Consider the following 21,995-nt stretch of genomic DNA (forward strand, 5'->3'; position numbering starts at 1 on the left):
TCTGCTCTAAACCTTTATTGCAACAAGTTGTGCACTCAGGAAGTGACGCTGTTATCTGCAAAACACTGACGAGCTCTAAATTTTTTATTTTGTTAAAGCACAGCAGCCAAGTTTCTTTTTAAGTTGAAACCTTCATTTAGGTGTTTTTAAAAATAATAATCTTACATTGCTTTGCTTTGACAACAACCAAACAAACCTAGAGCTCTTCTGAACTCTACACACAGAAGTCTAGGCAGCCTCATGTAAGGGAAAGGGAAAGGACCCTTGGATTGTTAAGTCCAGTCAAACTTGACTATAGGGTGTGACACTCATTTCAGGCTGAGGGAGACAGTGTTTGTCCACAGCTTTCCAGGTCATGAGGCCAGCATGAGGTGCAATGAGACAATGTGATGAGTGCCAGAGTGCACGGAAACGCCATTTACCTTCCCACCGCAGTGATACCTATTTATCTACTCACATTGGTATGCTTTCGAACTGCTAGGTTGGAAGGAGCTGGGCAGAGCAACAGAGCAGTGGTTTAGAGCACAGCGCCACCCACTCCCAGTAGGCAGCCTCATGTAAGGCCTATTGCAGGGATGTCCAACAGGTCGATCGTGATCTACTGGTAGATCCCCATGAGGTTTTGGTAGATCACGGTGTATCTCTGGCTCCCTTTCTTTAGTGTCGCTAAAACTTACTCCTGCCCCTCCCCCTCGCCCCACCCTCCATTGTTGTATGATCTCCAGAAGGGAAGACGGAGCTTCCTCGGTACTGTTGTTTTGATCCATAGTGATCTTTCTGTGAGTGACTTCGTCCCTCTGCCCCTCTGTCCCCCCTAAAAAAATGGGGCTTTTCTCTTTACTAATAAAAGCTCAGCAACTTTGCCAGTTTTTAATTCTGAATCGCAGTCTCTTGAGAGCTGGCCACCCCTGGCCTATTGGATAGAAGAAACCAAAGAACAAAAAAGTTAGTGAACTCTCCATGGCATTCGCCGCTGTTCCTGCTTCTCCTTTCCAAACAACCTCTTGCCAAGCAACTGCTCCCCTTCTGTCTGCTCGCCCCACTTTCTCTGTTATTCCAAGCCTAGTTTAAAAAGGTGGTAATTTTCCTGTAACCTACATCACTGCTCAATGTAACCTTGGCAGTCTTTGTTGGCACAGACCCAAGGATTTCCCTGTGATGGGCCGTCAACACCTTTTGTCCCGCTTTATGACTTCTATCCCTGGAAAGGGAGCGTAGCCTGTATTTTTCCACTGGCCAGTCATCTTTCCTTCAGTACTCCAAATATTATCTAAATTATAGCATTTATTAATTTCTAACATTCACTAACTCTAGAAGTTGTGGATGCCCTTGCACCCCCAAACTCTGTTACCCAAGATCTGCAACAATATACATGCTCCTGCTAGAAGCAAATCACTACTCAAGGTTCATGCAGACTTCTGCTTTTTTTAAGAAAAATGATATTTATTGAAAATTTTAAAATTACAAAGAAAAGAAGGAAAAAACAAGGAAAAGAAAAAAAAGACAACAATAGATAAAAGTAACAATTAAACAATACAAATAGCATGTTTTAACTTCTGCTTGTCCCACTGTTTTCCCCTGAGGAAACATGCTCTTTACCACTGAATCAGAGCAGATGTCAATTGGATTTCCCACAGATTAATATTTACTCCAAATCAGTGGGAAAATGGCAGGGCAGATGGAAAACCATTTGGAGCCATGCCTGGAAAGCACAGGAGAACTCTTGGACCCCAGGCATGAAACAAAGTGTGGATGAGTCTTGAACCAGCTGGCGCAACAAGACTGATGGCAAACCATCTTTATCAAGAAAAGTATATTGCCTATTTTCATTGAACCCTTAAAACTGAGCAATTACAATGTCAGTGTTGTTCAGAATACTGCTTTCTACTGATGTTTGTTACCAAATCCTTTCTGAAAGCCTTTCCAAGGTATTGCCATTTATCTATTTGAAGAATGCTATTAGCGATCTGATGTTAGATATAATCTGTACAATGCTGACTCCAGAGTTCTGGCTGAGGAACATAACCCTTCTTTGCAAAGGAGAGCCACATTTCTAACTATGAATTTCCCCGAAATGTTTTAATCTGCAGATTGGTCTGCAAAGTAGGCAAAACAAATTCCCTCCATCTTGTGTAAAGCTATTGAGGCCACTAAAATATGTCTCCACCTGCATTTATTTAAAATTAAAACATTTATCTGGCAGATTTTCAAGACTCAGGGCAACATCAGAAAAGAAACCTTAAAAAAATGTAAAAGAACAGAAAGATAACACAGCGTCCTCCAGAGGGGGAAAAAACTTACTAGCCAGCAAGACGAACTGCCGGATGGAGGTCAAGAGGTGGGGGGTCTATGCCTTGCAGCCCTTTCTAAAATCCAGTAGGGGGAGGATTACACACCTTTTAAATAAGATCATTCCTGTGCTCCAGGACAGCTGATGTAGAGGCAAGCTTCTAGCAATATTTCTTATCTGGATTGAGCTTCAGTCTGTTGGCTCTCATCCAGTCCATAACCGAGGCAAGACACTGGTCCAGCACATCCACTGCCTCACCGGCAGGTGCAAATGAGAAGGATACCTGTGTGTCATCAGCATATTGCTGATAACGTACTCCAAACCTTTGGATAACTCCACTTGGCGGTTTCATGTACTGTAGGTATTAAACAGCACAAGAGACAAAATTGAACCTTGCAGAACCCCGACATTGAAGCCTCCATGGTTGAAATTTTGGGAGGTTGGATAGGAATGGTCTCAGTGGTGGGGTGCACATTTTTATTCTTATTTATTTATGATCATTACTTTGTCAAAATATTTTTTTTTAACGAAGGCTCCATTGGGCCAATGAGCACTTCCCAAACATTGCCCTCTTGAAACAACCATTCACGTAGGACCGGAACCACCGCAAAGTGAGCCACTCACCCCTAACTCAGAGAGCCACTCCAGAAGAATACCATGTTTGATGGTATTGAAAGCCACTGAGAGATCAAGGAGAAATAACAGGAACATATTTCCCACAAAATAATAATATTCCCTTTCCTCCTAAAATAAATATTTTTCTATTTATTCTTTCAGCCAAGAGAACAGTGCACAACACAGAGAATTACACAAACTGGACAACTGTTTTCTAATCCATGTATTAGAATAATGCAGTTTGCTTTACGATGCACACTGAACAAACTTTCTTTTCCATGCATAATTAAAACAAGATCCATAGTTGTCCTTTAAATACTCTACCCTATTTGTGAGTGGGGGGAATATTTTGCCAATGATACACTTGAAGGGAGTGGACTGAAATCCTCTTACATTTCAGGGAAAGCATGAAAAAGAAAGTGTTCAAAGAAAATGTCCTAGGAACTTCTTTTATGACAAATGCCTTGCTTTAAATACTGTGTCCTTAGCTTGCTTTGCCAAAGAGCATGTGCAGAATGCTCTTCCTGCCACCACTGGATAATCACAAGCGGATCATAAAAATACAGAATTATAGGAAGACTCTCCAAGTGAAGGTAATCAGGCTTGAAACCTGACAGCATTCATTTCAGAAATTTAAGCCTTGGCAACGGCTCCCTTTGTGAAGGAATTGTGTGGGACGGATTACTATTCTTGTAGCATTTCAAGCAGATATTTCCACTGTTTTATGTATTTCCTGTCAAAGGATGATCTGGGGACCATTGCCTCTGGGATTATATTGCTTCCCTTGCTGGAGCCGTTGTGTTGCCAGTCAACTGTTGCCAGTTCAACAGTTTTGTTGAAATTTTGTTTCAAATACCCCCTATTTGTTGAACAAAACTTTTGGGTGAGGAAGGCTATAGGTCAGTGGTAGAGCATGTGCTTTGCACGTAGAAGGCCCCATATCTGATACCTGGAATCTCCGCCCTTGGCTAGAGCCTAATCTGTGTCGGAACGCTGCAAACAGACTGTATGTTGCTGGAATGACTGTAAACTACAACTGTATGTAACTGCTAAGCTGTGGAGCTGCATTGTAGTGTCAGTAAAGGAACTGATGTTACACCAAGATGTTGGAGGCTATGGACTTGGTATAAGGCAGCTTCCCATGTTCCTAACTTTCACTCTGAACAGACAGAAATAATAATCATGAAATTGCAAATTGGGAGATCAGTACCTGCATAGAGAGCAGTGCTGGCTCCACGTTTTGCTTGCTTGGGGCAAGATACCTACAGAGTTCTTCCCTTTCTGAGTTCACCCACTGTCTCCTTTACACTCTTAACCACTGCACACACCTCACCTGCTCCCTCTAGGATCAGCAAACAACCATCTGGGGAAGATCATAAGGTTACTGCTCCATCTCCTAACACTTGCTATTGCTTCCTTGCTCAGAGCAGGAGAAGCTGGAAGTGGAGGCTCCAGGAGGCAGCAGTGGCCTCCCTACAGGGGCATGGACCTTGGTAAATTGCAATAAAAATGAAACTCTACTGGCTGCTGATTATTTATTTCCCTGCTGTGTACAAAAATCTGCATAATGTTGCCCAGACTCCAACCCAGGAAGACGCCTCTTACTTTTTAAGGAAGTTACAAACTATATTTATGTTTCAAATCCTCATAGAATTATCTACTTCTTGGAAAACCTTATGAACTGGCTCCTGGCCCACTGGGGCTCTTACTGAACAAAGCCAAATTTTGTACACATGGAAAAACAACTTGCACCACCTGACACTATTTCTATGGAAACTGAAATAGAAGTCTCCAAATCCATTCATGTGAATGACTCTTGCTCTACATTTTTAATTCCCATCTGCAAGTCAAGAAAAGGGAAGATGTCCATTTTAAATATTCATTTAAAACATGCTATTTGCAGCTGGACTGACAGATTTGGAAATTGGAAAGCCTTTGTTATATTGCAAAGGGCATGGAATTCCCCACAGTTCTGAGTACTAAGCCGTGCTTTTTTCTGGGGGTACTCAAAGGTGTGCAACACCAGCACCTTTTTCTCTAGAAGAAAAGCGTTGGTACTAAGACATGTATATAAATGTTAACCCCAAGAGGAAATTCCATTTCTTTGTCTGAAGGCTTCAGATTGCTAAGCAAAACCTATCTGCCTTCTCAGATGATAATTTGTTCTGCTTTATTAGTTTAGCAATGCTTCCCCAAAGTTACCACATTATTGCTGCCTAGAGGGGCAACTGTGCAACAAAAGCAGGTCAAAAAAGCCCCAGAGCATTTATGGTAGGAAAAGTTACAGGATTTCAGCAGGAAGTTACAGGCTGTGCACTGACTGGAAATGAAGTGATATGCCCAACCCAAAACCTTTGCAGATGCAATTAGTATTGAAAGCAGTATCCTGTATGACTGCCCCAATAGCATTGTGATCACAATTCATTAATGATGTGCAATAAAAGGGATGTATGGAGAGGTCCTTGGTGGGTTAAACCACAGAGCCTAGGATTTGCCGATCAGAAGGTCGGCGGTTCGAATTCCCGCAATGGGGTGAGCTCCCGTTGTTCAGTTCCAGCTCCTGCCAACCTAGCAGTTTGAAAGCATGACAAGGTGCAAGTAGATAAATAGGTACTGCTCTGGCGGCGGGAAGGTAAACGGCATTTCCGTGCGCTGCTCTGGTTCACCAGAAGCGGCTTCGTCATGCTGGCCACATGACCCGGAAGCTGTACAGCCAATAAAGCAAGATGAGCGCTGCAACCCCAGAGTCGACCACAACTGGACCCTTTACCTTTACTATGGAGAGGTTCTTAGTCATTGCTAAGCATCATTGTTTAGGAGTCTCCTACATTGTAGTTAACCTGAAATCACACTGAATTATGAAATATTGGTCCTTAAAGCTGCCTAAACTTCTTGTAAACCTCATGAAGCAGGATCTGGATTACAGGCACAACCTGAGAGATTTGGTAAGATTGTTAATTCCACCTGAAATTAGAGAAGATGCACTAGAACATCTTACACTATTTTTACTCTTGTTTTTATATTTGTTTTTAATGTTTGTTTTTCTAAGTTGTTTGAGTTCACCTTACTGAATAAAACTGACCAATTGATGATGGACGATGGTGATGATGATAGCCTATGTAGTGAGTCAGAGCTGTGGGGCTCAACATCATTCTCACTGCAGCTTCCCTGGTTGCCAGGGGGAAGGGTGATATTAAGGTTAAGACTGCATGGACACCCCAGTGAAGCCAATCATTTCTGCTGGTGTGCCACATGCCACTATGACCTTGTCACCATCCTGCCCCACCCCATCCAAGAAAGTGTCTGTATGGTTTTGCAACACCACAATGGCTGCTACCGGGAAGACGAATGGCACGAGTTCATGCTTATGTCTTCATCCTGTTATAAATGATACATGGATACTAGGAAAAATGTATTTCCATTTGACCTCAACAGATATGACAGATGTGACCAGTCAGTGTTTGGTGAGCTGTTGTTTGCCAGGGGCCCTTCCCACATCTGCTCAAATTGGGTAGTATTAAGAGGTAACTTGGAATAGGGTCCCTTCACCTCAATAGGGGGACCTCTGAGGCGATGTCCGAGGCCTTGTGAAGACTCCAAGTAGACTTCCAGTAGAAGTCAGAAGTTCTGTTGGAGGTTTTGTGAGGCCTCGGACGTGACCTCCGAGGCCCCATGAGGCCTTGGAAGCAACGTCCAAGGCCCTGTCAGGCCTCCAACTTCTGGTAGAAACTGGAAGTTGTGTTGAAGGTCTCGTGAGGCCTCAGACATGACCTCCAAGGCTCTTCAAGGCTTCGGAAGTACCACTGCGGCATGCCAATGTAACGTGATGTCATGACATCACGTTACATTGCGAGTGCTATTGGGCACCCATAATCCGGGGCCCAAATCGGTGTCCCTGCTTCACCTACTAGGTGCTTACCTGTGAAGCCTGGTTTACAAGTCTGCATCATCTGCAGTTGTGAGCAAGAGGAAAAAAGTAGCCAATTACGGTATATCATCCAAACAGTACGAAGTAGTGAAAAAAATGCTGATCATATCCCATGGAAAATCAGAAGGGTCATCAGTTTTTCACTGGTCTGGTCATCATGGAGAATGACACTCTGATTGTACAGTTGCAATCGAAATTATTCATCCACCATTGCAAATCAGGTATATTACCAACATTTACAGACTTTCAGCTGTTTGCAATGAGCAAAACAAACAAATACGATGGAAATATCTCAACCCAATTTGCAACGGGGGTTGAATAATTTTGATTGCAACTGTACATATTTTCTTTATAGCTCTCATATTCTGGATTGTGACGTCTCCCTCTGTAATCTAAGGTAAACTTTGGTTGATACTCCTGCATATTTTCATATTTATTTTTCTGCCACTATGAGGACTAGAATGTTATTTTTAAAGTAACAATGTTGTGACGCTCTGGAAACTACTAAATTATATAGTGGGGAGCACATTCTGTGATTTTCTGGGCAATGGCCATTATTTATCTAGCTCCCCTGACCACATTCCATACTTGTGACTTTCAAGCTAAAATAATCTTATGTACAAATCATGATCTTACAGTATTTTTCATTGGCAACAGGAGGAGGTGGGAGAAACATTTTAGTTTTCTTATTTTTATATCTGTGTCTTCTGCCTGCTAATTTCAAAGACAAAAAGCTAAGAGACAAATGAATAGCATGTAGCACACCATCAATTCAAGTCTTTCTCAGAAACAAAACAACAAAAGTCTAAATCAAGTGTCAACTTGTTCCACTGATACTCAAGTATTTATAACTGGAGAACAATTTGGTTGGAGAATGATGGAGGTGAACGGAGATTTAAAAACAACCAAGACCTTATCTGGTGGTCCCTGAAATTATCTCTTGAATAATGTGGTGTCAGGGCTTATCTCAGACGAACACCTTTATCCAAAAAGAACATTAAAGTCAATCCTTAACTGTATTTTTCTTTTCTTTTTTTGCATTTGTGGGATTATTCTGCTCTAATAAGAAGACAGTAACTTGGCATATTTATAATGTAGTTTTAGATTATGCTGTCGTTAATATCTGTCTCTTCTTTTTATTGGGGGAAATACCACTGATAGTTTTTGCTGGTTTCTGTCCAAACTGCTACCCTTCAGAGGCTTGCCATTAACAACCACTGGTTAATTGCTCTAGAAATAATAGACCTATCAAGTTGGAGGGGATCTTGAGGCTCATCTATTTCAATCCCCCTGCTCAATGAAGACTCTTCAGTTCAGGATTCAACAACTTCATCCTTGGCAGAGGGCCACCCATCCTCTGCGCAAACTAGGTCTTCATTCTAATCATCTCTGTAACAAATGAATTCGATTGTTCTGCTAAATGTTTGAGTGTAAGGCATATGATTTGCTTTTCCCAATGTAGATCTTTATTTACCTCCTTGTTCCTGATGTAGTTATTCACTCACGCCTTCTTCCCTGGCGGGAGGTACATCATATGTACCTCAGATAGAATGTAGTTGGTTAAGGGAGCCATGGACTCAGCTTTTCCAAGTCAGCTACTCTGGCCTCAAGCAGAGATGGAAGGACCTGCCAATTTCAGTTCTCTTGGTTTCTCATTTTTCCAGTCTTCAGTTCAGTTCCCCACATTTCTGCAGCAACTTGTGATTATTATTATTTTTTAAATAAAAGATCCTAATGAAAATTCCATATTTCTTCCAAAAACACTTTTAATGCAGTTTTGACTAATGTACACACTTTTGCATGCACTTTCCCCAATATAATGGATTTTTGTACATTTTTCATTAGCGTATTATTTTTTATGCACACTTTCTCTTAATATAGGCATTTTTGTAAACATTGGTTGGAGAACTGCACCTTGTGGATTAATGCGAATATCAAAGGATGGCTGTGTTTGGGTTTTCTTGATGTTTCAGTAAGTGCAGATTTGATGTATTCACCTTTGAATGGCCCCTACATCCCTTCTGAGTTTTTATTTTCTATTTTTAAAAAAATAAAATTAACTGTATAATCAGGGGGGGAAATACTTAATTCAACTGATTTTATCTCTATGGTAAATTTTGGGGTAACCTCATGGTGCATCACTTAGAAACTATAAAGTTCAGTGGTCAATAAACTGAAATGTGATTGAAATGAATAATGAATAATAAATAAAATTTTAAAAATCCTCCCAGTAGCACCTTAGAGACCAACTAAGTTTGTTATTGGTATGAGCTTTCGTGTGCATGCACACTTCTTCAGAAAGCTCATACCAGTAACAAACTTAGTTAGTCTCTAAGGTGCTACTGGAAGGATTTTTTTTAAATTTTGTTTCGACTACGGCAGACCAACACAGCTACCTACCTGTAACTAGAATAATAAATAAGTATTTTATGGGTATGTTCAGAGGTTTCCAATCTTTGTGAGTCCACAGCTCCCTTGACCAACTACATTCTACCCCTGTAAGGCTGAGAAGCCCAGTTATATCACCTCTTGCCTGCAGAGCTGGCAGCCCCTCACCCTTTTAGAGGCCAGTGTTGCCCGCGACATGCCTGACCATCATTCAAGGCACCCCAGGGTGCCATGGCACACTGGTTGAAAACCATTGTGTTTGTTCATTTGGAAATCAGTGATTTAATATCAGAAGAGGAGAGTCCTAGTTCTGTTGTCAAACTCATACTGAGGCCTAACCTGTCCAGTTAATAGGTCTGACCCTTTGCCCCTGGGACTGAGTTGTTTGTCATTGGGGATGCCCATATACTCACAAATGGAAAAGGGGGACAGGGACAATGCCAGACAGAGCTAGAAATGTGTTTCCCCCCTTATTTTTAAATTATTAAGCTGACTTCATAATCAATTTAAGGAGAGTAACCGAAGCCTCCTTCTGCCTCTGGATTTGAATTGCTCTACCTTGCATATGATAGTTCTTGTCATGTAAACGCCTGCCTGCAGGGTCATCGTGGCATTAAAGAAATACACGCTCGCCAGTGTAATTACAACTGTTGTCCTTTGGGGTGTTTTTCTGCCAGTGCTGTTGTTACAAGAGCAGCCAAGGGAACTGAAATTGAGCTTCCTGGGAAGACTAAGAATCCCTTGAGAAGAACTTGATTGCTCAGAGAACCTTTTGTTTATTCATTTCAGAATGTATAAAGCACTCGGCATTCAGAGGAAACTCAAGCAGGAAACATAAAATCAATAATAAAATAGTGTTCAAAAGTAAAAAAACAAACAAACAAACAAGAAGAATTCAAATCTGCAGACTTAAAATAGATGACTGTTTTGGAAACTGTGAATTAGCTAGGTTTACCTTTTAATCTAAGTTTGCAGCTTATTCACACTTTTGCTTGTCCCACTACTTTCCCTCAGGGAAGTCCACTCTTTGCTGCTGAATCAGAGCAAACATCAATCGAGACCTTTGTGCTGAGTTAGCAGTAAAGAGTGGGTTTTCCCAGAGAAAGCAGCAGGGCAAATGAAAAACTGCTCAGACCAATGCCTAGAAAGTACAGGATAAGCAGAAAACTACTCGGACTTGTACTTTCTGGGCATAGGACAAGTGGAAGTGTGAACGAGCCCTTAATCAAAGATCTCCCCCATCCATAGCTCCAACTTTCCAGAGGGATAGGCATGCTAACCCACTAAACTTCTTTTATTTATATTTTTATTAACTTTTCACATAGCCCATCTTAAGTGCATCACAAGTTATCATTTTTGTTCTTCTTTGACTTCCCATATTGCTTGATAAGAAGTTGTAGCACTAATAATAATAATAATAATATTTTTATTATTTATACCCTGACCGTCTGGCTGGGTTTCCACAGCCACTCAGGGCGGCTTACAGTATATATAACATGACATAAAAAAATTCCTGATACAGGGCTGCCTTCAGATGTCTTCTAAAAGTCAGATAGTTGTTTATTACCTTGATGGGAGGGTGTTCTACAGAGCAGATGCCACTACCAAGAAGGCCCTCTGCCTGGTTCACTGTAACCTCACTTCTCACAGTGAGGGAAGTGCCTGAAGGCCCTCAGATCTGGACCTCTTTCCTGCCTGTTTGTTTCTAATCTAACCCACAAAACTTGTGCCATACTAAACTTGCTAGTTTCGGAGGCCCTGCAATACACTTTCTTATTACTGCTTAAGGGAAAGAAAAAGGAAATATAAAGAAAACTGAAGGAATTTGAAAGAATTTGAAGGCACTAACAAATGTTTTAGAAAGAATACCAGAAAAAAACCACCCAGTATTTTTTCTCCATAGAGGTTCGACACATACCTAATTATACCTCTGCTCAAAAGCATGTTCCATTGTGCTCAGGAACTGCCTATTTGCAGCAGTGGGTTTAGGTTTGTGCAGGCGGTTCTCTCGCAAAGGGTGCTAAGCCAAGAGGGGCCCCCTGAGATCTGCCTACAGACAGGGCATCCTTGCTGTTGATGCTGGTACAGCTCCACTTGCTTCTCTGTCTCCCGATGCCACTGCTGCAGTCAGGAGACTCACTTTTGAAGACCAGACACAGAGGGCAGTCGGGGGAGCTACAGCCTTTGTGGAGATCCTGATCCCAGGGGCACTTCCAGAGATGAGGGGGCAATAAAGGAAGCAAGCACAGCCCCCCCGAAAGAGCTGCAGGGCATGGTCAGGAGGGACTCTTCTGATGCCAGCTCATGCAGCCTGGGCATGTCGGGGCTGGAGGGGCCCATCAGTGTCTCCTTGTGCACCCTGGATACGTAGGGGCTGGACAGGGTGGGTGGCTCTCTTCCTGCTCCTCCTCTTCCCCACTGCTCATAGCTGTCAACGTTTCCCGTTTTTAAAGAGAAATTCCCTTATTCCGAATAGGATTCCTCACAAGAAAAGGGAAAAGTTGACAGCTACGCCACTGCTCCAGCAGCACCTCCAAGCAGACCACTTTGAGTTTCTCCTCCTGCAGGGTCTACTGGAAACACCTGCAGCAGGGGGCACCAAATTTTATCCTTGCTCAGGGTGCCATATTACCAAAGTCTGCCCCTGTTGTTTGCTCACTGCTCAAATAAAACTGCAGTTCTTCCACATTTCCTTTCTCCTTCCTGCATCTTCTCAGACACTATGATGCCCATACAGGACCATATACGGTAATCAGATCATAACCTCAACTCTGACATCAGTTCCTTAACTGTTCCTCATGTCTGACTAGAGCTTGAATACTATTGAGTTTTTGAGAACCAATTCATGTAACCATTCTAGAAGTATTACAGTATGCAGAACAACCCTGTGCCAGCTCTCTCCTGGGACAAGCTGGTTAGGTGCGTCTGTTGCCACAATGTATGACTGAAATTTTGGCACATGGCTTTGTGTGTGTGTGTGTGTGTGTGTGCGCGCGCGCATGACCTGTATTGAAAGTTGAATCCAGAACAATGCAGAGAATGTCTATGGAATGGGAGAAAGCACATTTTAGATTTCCAATGTTTCAAAGCCTCCTTCCATGCTCTTGTGTTGAACATCATTAGGAGATGTTTATTTTTTAAGTAACACCTATCAGACACTTAAGTCCTCTTAACTTTCATTTACTTTTTTCTTCTTTGATTGATGAGATGCCATTTTACATCATTTTACTCTTGGTCTGCAAGTTGTATTTCAGTTAAGGAGTAGGGCATGCTTGTGATTGTGGAGGAGTCTCTGTAGGACAATTATGAAACATCATAATAGTCCTAGATAACTGGAAAGCTGTCCTATAAATGTCACAGATAACTCACAGCATGAGGTGAACTGACAAAAGGAGCTTTCAAAATCTGGCAATATAATTAATGGCCTTGCATGCTTTCACAACAACAGCAAGAGAAAAACACTTGGGAGTAGAAATTCCTAAAAATCTAATCTTTAAACTCTTTGCTGCCCATCCTTACAGATAGGCAGCAATGAGTTCAAAGATTAGATTTATTGGCTGTGATTGCTTGCATCCTATTCCCGTCTCCAATCCTCAAACACTTACTTGCTTTAATGGCCTTCTAAGGGTTGTGGCCAGTGTTTCTCATATTCAGAGTAGAGCTATTGAAATTAATATATATGAAGAAGAGAAGAAGAGTTTGGATTTTATATCCCACTTTATCACTACCCAAAGGAGTCTCAAAGCGGCTAACATTCTCCTTTCCCTTCCTCCCCCACAACAAACACTCTGTGAGGTGAGTGGGGCTGAGAGACTTCAGAGATGTGTGACTAGCCCAGGGTCACCCCATGACAGGCATAGCAAGGTCAAGCAAACAACCCTAATTCTAGGGAGGGGGGGACGGGCAATCTGATGCACAGGCGAAAAGAGGAAGCCCTAGCCTCGTGCATGGAGTTTTAGTATTTCTGGCTGTCAATCAACAAATGGCAACATTAACTTCTTCCCAGCGACAAGGGAAGCCCAATCACATCGGTGGCCAATGGTCAATTAGCCCGCCCCACAACTTTGAAGTGTCCTGTCAGCCCCCACCGCAACACGTGCTCTCCATGAAGAAGAACGCGCTATACCATAATACATACAAACCCATATAAAAGGATCAAACTGAGAAACAAAGACACACAACTTATAAAACTTTCTCCCCGCCCCCACGCCTCCTTCTTTCTTCCCTGCTGTTTTTGCTGTTCTTGAAGTCCTGGCCTGGGAGAGGCTAGTAGCTCAGCTGGACTACTTAACCCCAGTGGACTCCCACTGCCAATACCAGCCTCCACAACATAAGCAAATCTGAAGTCAAGACTTGAGGGTACTTCTGTCCCTATCCAGTCTCACCAGTATAGCAGCTGTACTTTTTGACACCAGGATTATTAAGCTCAGCACTTTGTCCAACAATTTTGCTATAAATCTTGCATTTTAAAGGGTCTGAACTCCATAGCCTAAGGATTACTGTAACACCATGGAAGGTTTGTATCTCCAGATGCCATAAAACTTTGTTATCTAGCAACTTGGATCCCGTTAGTAAGAGACTGGGGGAATTAACGATGTAACACTATGACATGAAGACAGCAAGTTTTATATGAAGATTAACTTTTATAGAAGTCAACTGCACAAAGGTGGGAAAGAATAATGAAAGGTACTGAGAGGAGTTGTAATGACCCGAATCAAGTTTCAGTTTCAGGCTAGAAGAATGTGTATGTACTTTGGCAAAAGATTACGGGGGCTTTGCTTGGCTTAAATTTGATGGGACGATTTATGTGTGTGTGTGGGGGGGGGGCTGATTAGACTGCCATGATCTCAGGGCTGAAAAGTTTTCAAGGACAGAAACAAATTGCCTTTCTCAATTCCCATAGCTTGGTGGTGACTGCAACTCAGACGAAAAGGAAAAACAGCAAAAATGTGCAAGTAATTATTCCGTTTGTTTCTAAAATTGCATTTGCCCATAGTTGTTGTGACAACTCATGGAATCCAGTTTAATTTTTGTAATAGATTCAAGTTTTAAAAGAAGGTTCTGGTTCTGTGGTTTTGTTATCCACATCATTTGATGGTTTTCAGTGTAAACTCCTGGACCTTCTAACCAGGTTTGTAGCCCAGGATAAATGAGACAAAGAATTCTGAAGTCCTGACACAAACTCCTGATTCTGGTTCGACCTCTTGAATCTAAGCATCTGAGCCTTGGGAGAATGAGTGGTCAAGGACAATGGGAGCTGTAGTCTCAGATGGACCAGGTTGGGGAACAATGGTCCAGGTATGAGAGAAGGGAAAATGAATCTGCAGAACACACACACACACACTGAAAACATTCCTCCCCTCTTAAATCTTTGGTACCTGGGAGTTAAGTACCATTGGGGGAAGTCATGTGCCTTAAATGTTTGCTTTGTATGCAGCCCCAGTCTGAATCCTGAAATGAATCATACAACCAGACCTAAAATCTAATTTAAACAGCTTTAAATATACCTATTGTCAGAGCTGCTCTCAGATCCTAGCTCACAGAGGATCACACTAGCCAGCGTTCACTTTATAAAAGTCTTTATTGAGTTACAGTTTCCATTTCCAAGCTGCTGCGTGCAGCTCTACGTCTTATAGCTAGACCGGCGAAGCTCCGTCTGAGTCTCCGCCCCTTGTACACCAACTTAATACCCTCGCCTTACTCCACCTTTTCCGCCTGACTGTTCTTCTCTGGGTCCCTCTGCCCCCCGGGGTCTCTTCCTTCCTGGACTCTTCTGACGCTGACCCCCCGGACCCTCCTGTCTCCTTGCGCCGGGCTTTAGGACCTGGCTCCCTTTCCGGGCTGCTTACTGCGCCGCCTTCCTGTGCATTTGAACTTGGCGCGCGCGCCCAACCTGCCACTTTCCGTCTGACCGTTTCTTCGCTCCCCGATAGAGGTGTGGCCACTCCTGACTCGTGCCCTCCCTCCTGTTGTGAGCTTCCACCGCTTGATACCTGGCGCCCTTCCTCTCCCCTGCTCTCTGTTGGTGACGCTGGTCCCGATTTCCCACTGCTCCCTTCTGAGCCCCCTCTGGCCCTTTCTTCCTGGGGTGTCCCCCTAGGCTCCCCCCTTGCCCTGGCCACTGGTGCTCCTTTCTGTGAATCTTCTGATTCACTGGAAAGACTCGGAGATCTCGGGTCGTCCTCATCACTCATCTTTTCTTCTGCCTCCTCCCCCTCGCTCTCTGTTTCCTCCCTTGCCCTTGCCCTTGCCTCTGCTCCTGAACCCCTGACACCTATACATAGATTTGAATTGTTTCCCTCATGTGCCAAATTTAGCATTTTGTGTTGCTGCTATGGTTCACATTATATATACACATGTGTGCCCCCACACACTCAACAGATAAGCAAAGCTGTAGCACCTCTTTCATGTCATCCTGAAAAGAATACAACATCTTGATAAGAATGCAAAATGTGTCACCTTCTGCCAAAAGCAGCTTGGTATTGTTTTCTTTTGTGAGAGTCAAACCTTTTCATTTGATAGAATTACTTTCCAGACATTCAAACTGATTTAATTATCACAGACAATACAAAGCAGCACTGAAATAAGATTAGTTGAGGGAAAAATCAGATCAAGATATAAATTGTATGTTTTCTCTCTCTCTCTCTCTCCCCCCCCCCCCATTTCTACCTTCACTTTGGAGCAATCAGCATTTCTTAGCCTGTGAGAAGCAACCCAAGTCACTTTCCTTTTGTCTCATTTTTGTTGGACAAGACCCTGATGAGATGGACAAGACCCCACCTGTTTTCCAGTAGATGGTTCAGTTTTTCAGCACAAGCTGAAAAGTTAAGATAATTGTAGTCTACAAATAGGTATTGATTTGCTGAAACATACAAAGAGGGGAAATTAATGCCTGTACACGTGTGTGTGTGTGTGTGTGTGTGTGTGTGTGTGTGTGTTACCACAACAGTTTGGGGTGCTTCCAGTTAAGTTACTTATATCCATTAACTTTAATGGGTCTACTTTTAGTAGAACTAGCACTTGATACAACCCATTTTTTCCATAAAGGCGTTCAGTTTGCATGTCCAGTGAATGGTCCTGGGGGTGGCACCTGACTCTGTTCCTCCTGCTACATCCCTTTATCGATGCTTGAATGGGCCTTCCAGGAGTGCAGACAAAGGACTCTGTTGACATGATCTAGGTAGGGATGGAATAATCTGTCAATTTCAGTTTCTCATTTTCCACCATCTTAAATTCAGTTCTCTGTATCAATTTGCATTTTTAAAAGTTCTCATGAAAATTATTCAGCATTTTAGTGTTTTCCTACAATACATATCTTTGTGTGCAACTTTTCCTAACATGCACATTTCCACAAAGCAATTTTGCCTAACACAGTACATTTTTTGCATTTACTTGCACTAATATATGCATTTTTATGTACACTTTACCCTGGTATAAACATTTTTATACTATTTTTACTTGACTGGAGAACTGCATTGCAAACATCAGAAAAGTGCTGAAGTATTTCTATGTTTGGTTCATGGAAAGTAAGAATTAGAGGGGGACTTCCAGGGAGGAAATGACAGACTAGGATATCATCTGCTGGCACTCCCATCTGCAGAGATAATTATATGGTGATTAATATAATCAAGATTACCAGAATTTCAACAACTGCTATCCTTCAAAATCTGATCAAGGGACCACTTGATAATGGTTTGCTTATACATCTTCATCATGATACCATTAGGTAGTGACTTGAGTGTGTTACTCACTGAACCAGATAGAAGTTCACAAAACTTAATAAGTCAGAAGTGGTGCTTTATATTGAATTAGCCTTCACACATTTTCAAGTGCAGAGTGCTCAAGAGTAGAAAAAACCAGAAGATCCATTGATGGGTGGACTGGGCCTTTGATCAATTCTCTTTCTTGGGGACTCACAATTTGCCATCCACAGAGCTTAGTCTAACCCTCTGGCTTTGGAATATTCTCTCAAACATGAACCTGGTTCCAGTTCACTTTACCAGCTGTAGACTTTCTTCTTCTGTGAAGTCTCTGGGTAATGAGATCCTTGACTTAGGGAATGTAGTTCTTGTTTTGATGAGAGAGCATAGCTAAACTATGAAATTTGTTCCCACAAGCAGTGATGGTCACCAAATTGGATGACTTTAAAAGGAGATTAGACAAATTCAGAGAAGGTAAGGGCAATCAGTGTCTACCTCCACTGTTGGAAGCAGAAAGTCTCTGAATGCCAGTTGCCTGGAATCACAAGTGGATAAAATGCTCTTGCATCTGGTTGGTCACTCTAAGGACAGAATGCTGGACTAGATAGGCCATTGTCCTGATCCAGAAGGCTTTTCTTATGAGAGTATTCAATTGCTTATATATTGTGAATTTGTGTTGTGTTTTTAAAATGTTGCTGTTTGCCCCATGGTATTCTGAAAAAGGGCAGAATACTATTAATTTAAATAAATGATTTAAAACAAAACAAAACAAAACATGGGGGTAGGTCAGTGAGTGAGATCCAAATACGCAGAAATACATGTTCATTCATTGGAACCTGTTAGCTGAACAGTTCTTGGGAAACCTCATTTGCCCAAGTTTCTCACATGTGCATTCACACAAATTAATTATGTGCTTCCTGAATTATTTCCTCAGGCATGGGAGGTCTCTTTCAAAATACATCCAGATATTTCCACTGAAAATAATTGCTGTTTTGCCACAATTGTGACTTGTAAGGCTTCTCAAATATTGGTACCTGTTACTTCCTCAGGAAGAGCTTTATTGCTTGCAAAATCCTGCTCACTTTCAAGATTCAGATGCTGTCTTCTAGAAGGGTAGAGACCACTGTGCCAGGAAGCAGGGAGCTGAGCTGACTCTCTTGTCCAGGAAATGTTTATGGGTTGCTTTTGTTCTAACAGCCAGTGGTTCTACATACTCTTCTAGCTAGAGTGTCTGGAAATGAACACAGGATGTCCCCATAGCACAAATTGTCATGAGTTGCTTCGTCACTCAGCCTTGAAATACTTTTGGAAACAGAAATAGAAGCCCATTTATACCACATGACTGCAAGGTGGAAGGGAAGCATACAGTTTTATGCTGTCTCAGTCGTTGAGATGTTAGCTTAGTGGTAGAGCATCTGCATTATGTATAGAAGGTTCCAGGTTCAATCCCTGGTATCTCCAGGTAGGAATTGTAATGTTAGCTGCCTGAAACCCTGAAGAACTGCTGTGTTGATGTAGACAATACTGAAGTAGATGGACCAATGGTGTGACTCAATGCAAGCCTAGTTCCTATGTTCCCAAGAGCCAGGGCACGTAAATACAGGCCAAAATAGATCAATGGCACATTCATCCAAATGATTGATGTGCCTTCTGTTTCTTCTAAGTATGGCTGAGAATGAAATTAGCCACTTTCAATCCACTACACAGATATACAATCTGGATACGAGACTGTACATTTGCTGGAGCTTGACAAGTGAATTGCTGTGGCAGTATTCACTGCCTCGACCAGCATTTTGTTCCACATCAGAGACAAAAACGAATGTATAGCTTGCTTTTTATATTTAAAAAGTTGGCAAATATTCACAGGGCACTCGATGTGCTCTTCTATTTGGGTCAGAACCGTACAATACACGGAGATAAGACATTCTTCCAGAGCTCCATTAGTCAAAAGAATGTGCTCAGTTTTTGGACCCTCTTCCCTCAAGTATCTCGTCACATTTCCACCCACCTTAGGAAAGTTTCACACCAGAGGTATTTAGAAAATACTAGATTATTAGGCAATGGAAGTGGTAGCACATTTGATCTGCATGAAAGAGGTTTCATGTTTGATCCCCAGCATCTCCAGGTATGGCTGGACAGACTCCTGCCTGAAACCCTGGAGAGCTTCTGTCAGTCAGAAGCTAGATGAACCATTGGTCTGACTAAGTACAAGGCAGCTTGCTATCTCCCATGTGTACCTGTCTGTCCTTTATTATAACAGGTGTTACAGTAACAAAAGAATATTCCAGGAGATCAGACATAAGAAAAGGCCTTTATACAAATTTACTTCAAAACATGATGTTTACATAATAACAAGATATACCCCGAGAGCAGAGAACATATAGAAAGACCACATACAATAGATTTTTCAGAAGCTTACTGAAAATTCTAAGGAGCTTATTGTTTCCTTAAAAGTATTACCCAATATTTCTGAGCTGTTACCATGGAGAAGAGGAGAAGCTAGGAGATTTCCTGACTATCAGGGAGTTCTCTTGTTAGGAGGGATCCAACCCTCAGGTGGTTGTTGTTTTAAAGAGATTTCCCAATTGCACAACTTCTCATCAGATAAATGAGTGCAAAGCAAGCTTTCCTCCTTGCTTACAATTAGGGGCATTTTCTCCATACAGGTTAGTAATTCTTATCTGCTATGCAGTAACTGAGAGGACAATTCAGTGGCCTTTGCACTTATTTAAATCCCAACTTAGAAAATATTATTGCTGCCTCTCAAACCCCGGGCTTCTCCAGTTTGCACAAAGGTTGCCTGTTATGCACAACTCAGCTGGTGGCTTGAACTGGCCCATTATTTTTTAAAAAATTATTGAACAATTTCAACATAACAAATTATCAATCCATTTAATCAATTACAATATTTTCCCCCTCCCCCTCATCCCTCCACAACAGCGGCAAGAGTCTTGATTGCACAAGGATGGAAGAATGAGGAAATCCCAACAAAAGAACAATGGCAAGAAAAATTGATGAACTATGCAGAGTTGGCTAAATTGACATACAAATTGCAGGACAAGAACAACTGCGACTTTAAGAAAGAATGGGAGCTTTTTACAAATTATCTAAAAAGACAACAAAATGAACTGGACTCCTTGGCAGGTTTTGAATAAACATCCACACATTTATTCGGTGAACATATGATAGACAAAACAAAGATATGTACAATTTTATAATATGCAGAGAACGATATGTGTAAAGAAATCAGAGAGGGGAGCTGAGGGAAGTCTTTAGCGGGAGGGAAACTGGCCCGTGTTTAACCGGCAGTCAACAGGGCCTGCTCTGAAGGCTTTCAGGACTGACTGCTGTCAGCTTGCAAAGGAAACAGGACACCATGCTATTCTTTTTTGGGTAGTTGTAGGCTCAGAGGTGAGGGGCATATGTATGGGCTAAAAAAGAAATGAATGTGGGAGTTTTTGCAGTCAAACACCACTGCATGATTGCTAGTTGGTATTTGAAGGGGTTAAGGACCACAGAGTTCTAACTGCCAGAGTAGGGTCAGTGAGCTCACGCCCCATCACCCCCAGGGAGGGAGGAAGTGATGTATTTCTTCTCTTCTCTTCCTTTCCTCATTCTCTTCTTCGTGATTTGAGCCATGGAGGGAGTATGTGCCTCACTGTAGCTCCCAGCTTCAGACGTGTCTGAAGCTACATTGCTGCATACCTACTAAAGAATATTTTGCCTGCATTTTCTATTCTTGCAGCATAGGGCAATGTGTGACTGAGACCTTAAATCCATAAGTATATATTTAATTTACTTCACTGTGCAGTCTATTCACTGCAAACAGGGGTAGAAGGAGGTCAGCTGCCACATGCAAGAGCTGCACAATAAAAAAAGTTTAATAGCCGATATTCTACACTTCACTAAACTGCTTATCAATGATATTTAAATTCTGCTATGGGCTTTCTCTTGTCCGAGAGTCTGTAAAACCCCACACTTTGAATATAGGCACACAGCCATATTCCTTGTTCATGGATCTATAGAGGAGTAAATATAATTAATATATTATCTTCCAATTCCCATCAAAGAAAGCACGACCACACACACCAGTTCCTGATTAAAAACATCCATGCACAGACCTTGGCTTGTGCTTGTCCTAGACTGCAAAGAGCTTCGCGAACTCTAGCAGCTACATTTATCCTTTGAATGTTTTCCTGCTCAGCACTTCAGCCCTGGTTCTGATAAGTTCTTACAGTGATGATTTAGTTCTAGGATCAAAACAATTTCATGTTGCATTTTCATTCTTTCAGCTATAAAAAATAAATAATGCCAACAGTACCTTACTTGTTAATCAGCCAGTCTTCTTCTGAACTCATTTGTCATGTTCCTAATTTTTAAAGAAGATAGAGCTAGTCTTCTTCTGAGCAGAACTCCTTATTGGTCATTACTCAAAGTTTTGTGCCACAAGGATCTTTAGGCAAAGTTCGAATATTGTTTTATGACTCTGAAACTCTGACTTGACTAATAATGAAGTGAAAAGGCAGAGAGAGAAAAACCATGGGACTGAATCAAATTTAAGATGAGAATAAATCAATATCATCTTTGCCTGCTACTTTCAACATTCTGCTACAGGAACAACGGTAAGGCAGACTCAATAGCAAGCTGTTCACAGCTAGAGACTTGCAAGATACAGGAAAGCACAAGACTGCATGATAAGAATTCTTAAGCAAGAGTTCAAAGGCCTCTGGGACAAAGATGAATGTTTTCCTCTAATCCATGATACTCTGATATGGCATTTTAGCACACATGCTATAATGGTGATGTTTGATTCCAACTTGAGTATGCAAAGATGGCAGAGGCAGAGATGGCATGCTCAAACGCCCTTCCACATATGGTCAGAACAGAACTTCAGAAACACCTGAACAGCCCTTATAATAGCATAATTGTGGAGGTTTCTGACCCTAGAAGGCATCTGAAGATTTAGTGAGCTTATACAGTTTGTGAAACAACACATTTTGGTTCGTCATAACCATCCTTAGGGCATAAGATTAAAGTTGATGTGTCAAAGCAACATTTGGAATCAACCAAACTG

Source organism: Podarcis liolepis (genome assembly GCF_965112155.1).
Source record: "Podarcis liolepis genome assembly, chromosome: 16".
NCBI lineage: Eukaryota > Metazoa > Chordata > Lepidosauria > Squamata > Lacertidae > Podarcis > Podarcis liolepis.